Below are 7,259 nucleotides of genomic sequence, written 5' to 3' on the forward strand. Positions count from 1 at the left end.
GGTCCACCACTTTAATCCCGACTGAATCATCTCTGCAAATAGGAGATGCAGTTCCTTGAAATTTCCTACGGATATTTAAGGTCCCCAGAGGATGAATGGTAATGACTTTGGTTATTCAGTCGGATCACATCACATTTGCTCAAAATGTCAGTTTGTCCTTTACTTTGGTTTACGACCAAATGCTTTTCAAACTGATGACGGTCCCATCAGACTCAGCTGTAGCTTGAATGATAATTAAGCTAACACGGTAAACAAGGATGGTGAACATGTTCCAACTTACTCCTGAAAAACCTGTTAGCAGTGTCACTGTGAGCGTGTTAGCATAATGAGATAGCACTTATCTCAAACAAGCAGAGTCATAGTAGCTGTTGCTGTGCTTTATTGTATTGCAGTAAATGCTGACAACCTTAGTTTTGTAATTAATATGATTGATAACTTCAAGAAGCAAATGTATAAACATTCATGCAGAATGTCTATTTGCTTTTAGATTCTGCTCATTCCTCCACATACAGTACATTCTCCACTGGCGGGTGTTGAATTTAACAAGCTTGTCTTGAGTGACCTCCAGATCCTTGACTCCCAAGGGTGACTCCCACGAGGACGAGTTTCCTTCCTGGGCCTGAACTCCTCCAAACTAAACCCTGGGTGTATGTTGTGTTGGTCGTACACACACACACACACACACACACACACACACTGGGGTTCTGCTGGATAGTTCACCGAAAAGTCAGAGAGTTCTGTTCCCGTTGCAGACAGGAAAACAGAGGGGAAAGCACATTTTTTTACCCCACAACCCCTCCTCTCATACACACACACACACACACACACACACACACGCACACACACGCAGCAGCACATGGAAGGACTCCCTCTCTCTGTCTTGTTTGTTGACCCTGCGGTTTATTTTCAGAACACGCTGGGTTCAAGCAGCATATTTCGTCAGACACACACACTTCGAGTTTGCATGTGTGCACCCATATACACAGATACGTCTGGCACGCACAGTTTAATACACAGCACATACAAAAGCTACACGCATCCATACATTTAAGGCCTATACAGACTCGGGAGGGAGTATACATGGAATGGCAGCGATGCCCAAACACTGATCTGACCTGGGTCACTCTCTTTTCTTAAAGTGGAATGTCAGTTATAACTGTGTTTATTTTATGTGTCTGAGGGAGGCTAATCACCGTGAATCTCACCATGGTGAAGGGATCAGCTCTGTCTTTGCAGAGATTCCCCATCTTGCTCACTCCTCTGAGCTAATTTGGGTTCCTGTGTATGCAACAGCGATAGAGCTTGGAAACGCTCCAATTTCCCTCATTTGTCTCACAGAGGGAACTCTGATAGCAAATGATTGGATAAATAAGAGCCAACACTGTCACTGTAAGAGCAAACGCAGCTCTTTATTTCCATCTCAGCTCATCAATTTTAATTGAAATGAACCACAACAACAGGGCATCGTGAGTGACAGTATTTATTCTCCAAATAATTTGTGCTGTCATGTCCTTTCTGGAGATCAAATAAACCGATAAACAGAGGAGTTTTACCGGGAGTCAAAATCTGTCAACTTGTTCTATGTCCTTGTCTTTGTCTATTTGCAGGCTTTTACACAGATTTATATTTTTTCATAGCAATGTAACTGTGTACATGATGTTCACCATGTGACTGTTTGCTCGGTTCCAGATGTCAGTCTGGATCTACGTTGCTGCTGCTGCTCTGTGGCAAGTTTACAGGGGTCTGCGTTTCCTCATACATGGCTACATGTGTCAGAAATGTTGTTAAAAAGATTATATTCTGGATGAAAGCAGAAACCTTTTTAGCAAATGCATCTGCAACTAAACAGCAAGAAAAGGCTGTGTAATTGTGCATCAAATGTGGATTTAGTTTTATTTTGGGGCGTGTGCTGTTCAACACAGGCCAGTTCAATGAATGTTTTCCACATTCAAGAGGAGAGGAAAAAATGCTTAATTATTTCCTTAGCTTAGCAAAGTTAGATGTTTTCTATTTGTTTGTTTTAGTGAGTGAATAATTGGGTTCATAGCTCTCCAGTTACAGTATTATTCTGTTTGTTGTATCTGTCCCCAGTGTTTGTTTGTGCGTACGCATGGCTCGACGGGTGGACGCATGTGTGTGTGTGTGTGTGGAGGTCAAACAGAACCCAGTAAAGCGAGTCACGTGGCCCGACATAGGCCCACTGTAGCTGAGGGATCCTCTGTCTGTCTTCTATTCTGTCTAACTCGCTCACTCTTCTCCCCTCAAAAACCTTTTTTTTTCCCGTCTTTCCACGTGCCTGGGCCTCTATAGTATCTCTGCCCTGATCTGTGTGAGATGTATACAGAAGCACACGTGTCTGTGAGACCCTTCAGGAGGAAAGCAGGATCTGCCAGGCAAACTATAGAGGAAATTCCACAGGCTCAAATGGAGCTGGTGAGCCCACTGAGGGGGCACCAGGACTTGGGGTGGGTGAAAAACAGAAGTATATTGGCAGATTTAGGAAGTAATATTCTCAATAAAGGAAAGATTGGAACAAAGAGAAAAGCATGGAGATGTCATGGAGATTACAAGTTGAGGGCAGGAAAGAAAGGAGGGGTGGATGAAAGTAAAGGAAGGGGAGATGAAGAAAAAGATGGCAAGAGATGTAGAGGGCTCGAGGGGGAGTCTATCTCCGGCAGAAGGGGCAGTTTAGTTTACATTAGCTCATTCATTAGCCATCCACCCTCTGCTTGAAGACTGCTGTGGAATATTGCAATGCAAAGAGTGCATGCCACACATTGTGATCCCTCTCCCAGGACAACTCTCTGTCCATCTGTGCGGTGTTGACATACGGGGTTGTTGTATGTCACACTGTGAGAGGCTCTAGACTGTTGAAGAGCACTCAAACCCCTCTGACCTACAGGAGCGATGGGAGGCAGCTGCTGAACCAAGACAAATGACTGTAGTTTGCTTTTAAATTGAAGTGTCAAATACAGCTCACTTATGAAGAGTTCCAGTACATCGAAGAAGCAAATGATGAAACTGTCTTAACTTTTTGCCAGAATCATCATCTTGTGATTGAAAGTAAATTGTTTTCAGATGTTTTCCATGTTGCTGCATTCAGGTGCTGCTGGGAGGCTTCAGCTTCTGGGCCTTCTGAGTTTTTTTTCTGCTGAACTGCAACCTTTTTAATGCAAGCAACATCTAAATTCACAGGAGTATTTACCTCACCACTGGATTTGATTTTCCGTCCACACAGCATATGAACACCCCACCTTTGAGACTTCAGTCAATACAGACCTGAAATGCCACACAGTAAAGACTCGGCCAAATATATAAAGATGACAAAATAGGATATGATGAGATAACATGACAGATCTTCTATTGTAAGCAGGTTTCAAATTTCTAAAAGCTGATTTCCAGATATGTGTTCAGGGGGAAAAAAACAATAAAAATAAATGAAATCATTTTGTGAAAACGTGCAGATTAGGTGGAATTACTTTTAAATTTTATTTCGGCCCCAATAACCTCCATAAATGAAATTGGTCTGTATGCAGTCTCAACAGCCAAACCTTGGGCAAAAAGAGTCCACAAATCACTCACTGCTGCTCGTAAAGCATACTAGTGTGAAATAACAATAACAACTCAAGGCAAATCAGATGAGCATATCAACTTTTTTTTTTTATCAATTCCTCTTTTGTCTGAAAAGTAGTGAGAAATTATGCCCTTGATTTACACAATTTGTAGTTAAGTAGCTATAATGTTAAAAAAAAATTTAAATGGTGATTAATCCCTACTGTTTTTCCCCCCACCAAAGCTATCAAATTAAGTTAGAATCCTACAGAGGCAAATAAAGACCTCTACACTTTGTGTCAACAGAGCAGTTTACGTACTTTCTAACTTTCTTTTATGTCTTCCATTAGCCCTCACAGGACAAAACTCACTTCAGTGCACACTTGTAATTCTTGACGTCAGCAATCAAGATAACAAGTGTTTGTCAGTATGAAAGCAGAGACAGGACATTAAACACAATGCCATAAGAACAACGTTTCAGACTCTCACTCCATGTAGGCTTCAAAGAAGGCTGTTAAAAAGTTTGTAGTTTCCTCACATACAGAGAACAGCAGCTTGAATTCATTCTGTTAAACCGGAGTCCAATGGTGACAAGCTTTCATGGTGGAGAAAAAAAAAGGTATCGAAACGCCCACAAGAATTTCTCAAACATGTTGTGTAATCCACTTCTTTGCTGTCAATACGAATGCTCAATACAATCTGTATGTCCAGTTTCCCTGCGTGGGATCAATAAAGTTGATCTGATCTTAACGTAAAGGAAGCCAGAAGCCTTACCTATATTATGTGTCCTTGTGATTCCCTGCAGGTGAGCTCAGCATAAGGTTTAAAGTAAGTGTCACAAAAGATCACTTACATAACAGTTTGACCAGACTCAGATGATTAATCCTGATTGATTTTATGGTCAAGTGGGCACAAGACCTCAGCGATGACCTCAGCAGTGGCTTCACTGTGGGGTCGCAGCTTCCCGAATGTTATCCTTCACTACGGGCGATAAACCAGGCAAGACAAGGGCTGAATCATGGGCAGAACCTGGCTCTGAGGTCGGAGGTCACAGTGTATCACGAGCACTGTGTTTCTCTTTTTGTATCGAGAGGAGCTGCTTGTGTGGTTGGGTCAAGGTTAGAGGGCACCTTACTTTGCAATGCAGAGTGAGCAGGAAAGGAACAGCGGCAGAAAATATGGCAAGATTAGAAAAATAAACAGGCGTTTGCTTCAAAGTCCCTACCTCATAGTCTTATATAACTGAGTGTTACAATATAACACCTAATGTTATCCAGATTTCAGTGACTTATCTACATACTGAGTAAATGACAGATTGCTTCCATTGTGTTTCCCCTGCTAATGAAATGATAAATTGTTTTCCTCCGGTCTCTCATATGAGTGAGGTGAAACACCCAGCCACCACGAAGGCTGAAAAACAAACAGGCATTATCGCACAATGGTGGATGAAAAATGTACCCAGAAGTCAAAGCCCTTAAAGACGGTTATATAAGCCTTCAAAACCTTCTGAGACTCTCCAGCTTGATGTGTTTAGGACTGATGATTGCTTTCAGTTGTACGGCCTTACTGGGAGACTGAGGCGAAACAGAAACCGTGGCATTTTTTCCTTACTAAAACCCATCCTTGCTGAATTAAGGAAACTCTCGCAGACGCACATGGCAGAGAACAGAACAGACCCTTTTTTTCCAAGGGGGGTTGATGGTGGTGGTGAGGAATGTCAGCATCTGTGTTGGGGATATTTTCTGTTTTATAGCTGTTTTCTCAGAGATGCCAGTGAATTCTGTGGTGAGAGCTACAGGGACTGGGCTGTAGTCCCGGTGTCTCTACCTCATATCGGTCCACGTGGGCAGGAGATACCAAACCAGACATAGTTTCTAAATCTAGTCACCACAAGTTAATAAAAAGACAGTATGATTGTGTTTTTTTTGTGTGATTCTGTTTCCTTTTGTTCCTACAGTATTCATGTTTATGACTCAGTTCTCATGACAGGATGCTGGGTATCTGGTTGCTCTATAAATACCCACAGTAGAAGTCATGTTTTTCTTCTGTATAGGAAGTATAAAGGATATTATTACATGGTACAACACATCATGTAATTACTTTGTTTGCAAACTTTACAGACATGACCTAAAGGCAGTGAAAGAAGAGGAAATGGTCTGCTAAAAGAGAGGCATGACTGATAAAAAATAATCCCTCTAAATTATGGCAAAGACTCGCTTTTCTTTCCTAGGGTTTGGTCTGTCTGCTGAAGTGGGCTGCAGTTTTTGGCTGGACTGAGCCATGTTCTACAGAAAGGTCTGCCCAGTACAGTGGATGCTCTCCTGTGAAATATATATAAAAAAAAAAAAAAACGAGGGATGAGAGGGGAAGGTGTGTGCAGCAGATGTGCAGGGTTATAAATTGACAGGATGTTTATCAGGAATGCTGTAGGGTGACCCCTGCCCCCCGTAGCCACTCCATAACAGACCAGTGATGATGCGGTTAAAATACATTACACTCTGGTGGCCCCTTAACTCTCCCTGTCAAACTGAATGTGGTGGGTTATAGTAGAATACTAAACCTCTCATTAACCTTATATAGACTGTCTTATTATTCTAAACTAACAAGATGAGTTGGATTGTTGCCTTTGTCATTTCAAATTTTATATCCCACAAATTATCTGAACCTATTTTAATGGAATAGTTAGACATTGTTGGGGAACTTTGCTTATTTGCTGGGAATGGGAGGAGAAAATTGTTGGCTCCTTTCATGCGTGGAAAATATATAGCTAAGCTATGGTCAGCAGGTGGTTAGCTTAGCTTAGCATATTTTACCGCAGAAACAAAAAACAGCTTGCTCTGTCCAGTCTATGGCTCTGTCTGAGGGTAAGAAAATCCTACCTGTCAGCACACCTAAAGCTCACACTTTATATTGGATATTGTTTGTTTACTTGCACGAAACCAAAGGAAAACAACATATTGTAGTTTTACAGATTTTATTTGGTGGTACACCGAGTTCCTAGACTCTCAGCTGGTTACCTAGCAACCTAAGAGAACTCATTTTGCACACAACACTATCCACTATAAAACTGCAAAGCATCTATTTTACACTTTGGTCAAAATATACTATATAACAAAAGACAACCAAATTACCAGCAGCGCCACTGGTAAGAAAGAAATAGTGAACACTTCCTGTCAATTAAGTGGGCGTGGTCGTGACTGCTTGTGTCAAAACATATGACAAACAACACAACACCGGCTTCTGGATTTGGAAAAATTGATTTGATATTTATGTCGGTGACAATGGGGCAACAGCATCGGTCATAGTCTGTGATCACGTTCACTTCTCTCACTGGGACGAACAGACTCATTCTCCTATAGGTGCGGGGAAGTGGCGAAACCCATGTGACACAGTTACAGGAAATGATTGTAAGTGCGCCGTCTCCTTTCTCAACTGTCGTCTCTGCTTTCAATCAATTTTCTCATCCACCTAGCGTTAACTCTTGGTAAAAAAAAGACAATAGGCAATTTTACCCAAATGTCGAACTATTCATTGAGGTCACAAGAAATCAGTTTCATTTGAATTGACATCCCCGGTCTTCTGGCAAGTGGATTCAGGAGGATAACTAATACAAAGTGAGGTGATTAAGGCCCACATGTTACTGTTTCCCGAGAACAAGTAAGACCCACTCAGAGAGGTGCAAATGCTCATTAACAGACGCGTGTGTG

The sequence above is a fragment of the Seriola dumerili genome, unplaced genomic scaffold (assembly GCF_002260705.1).
Source record: "Seriola dumerili isolate Sdu_G_001 unplaced genomic scaffold, Sdu_1.0 BDQW01000219.1, whole genome shotgun sequence".
Taxonomy (NCBI): Eukaryota; Metazoa; Chordata; class Actinopteri; order Carangiformes; family Carangidae; genus Seriola; species Seriola dumerili.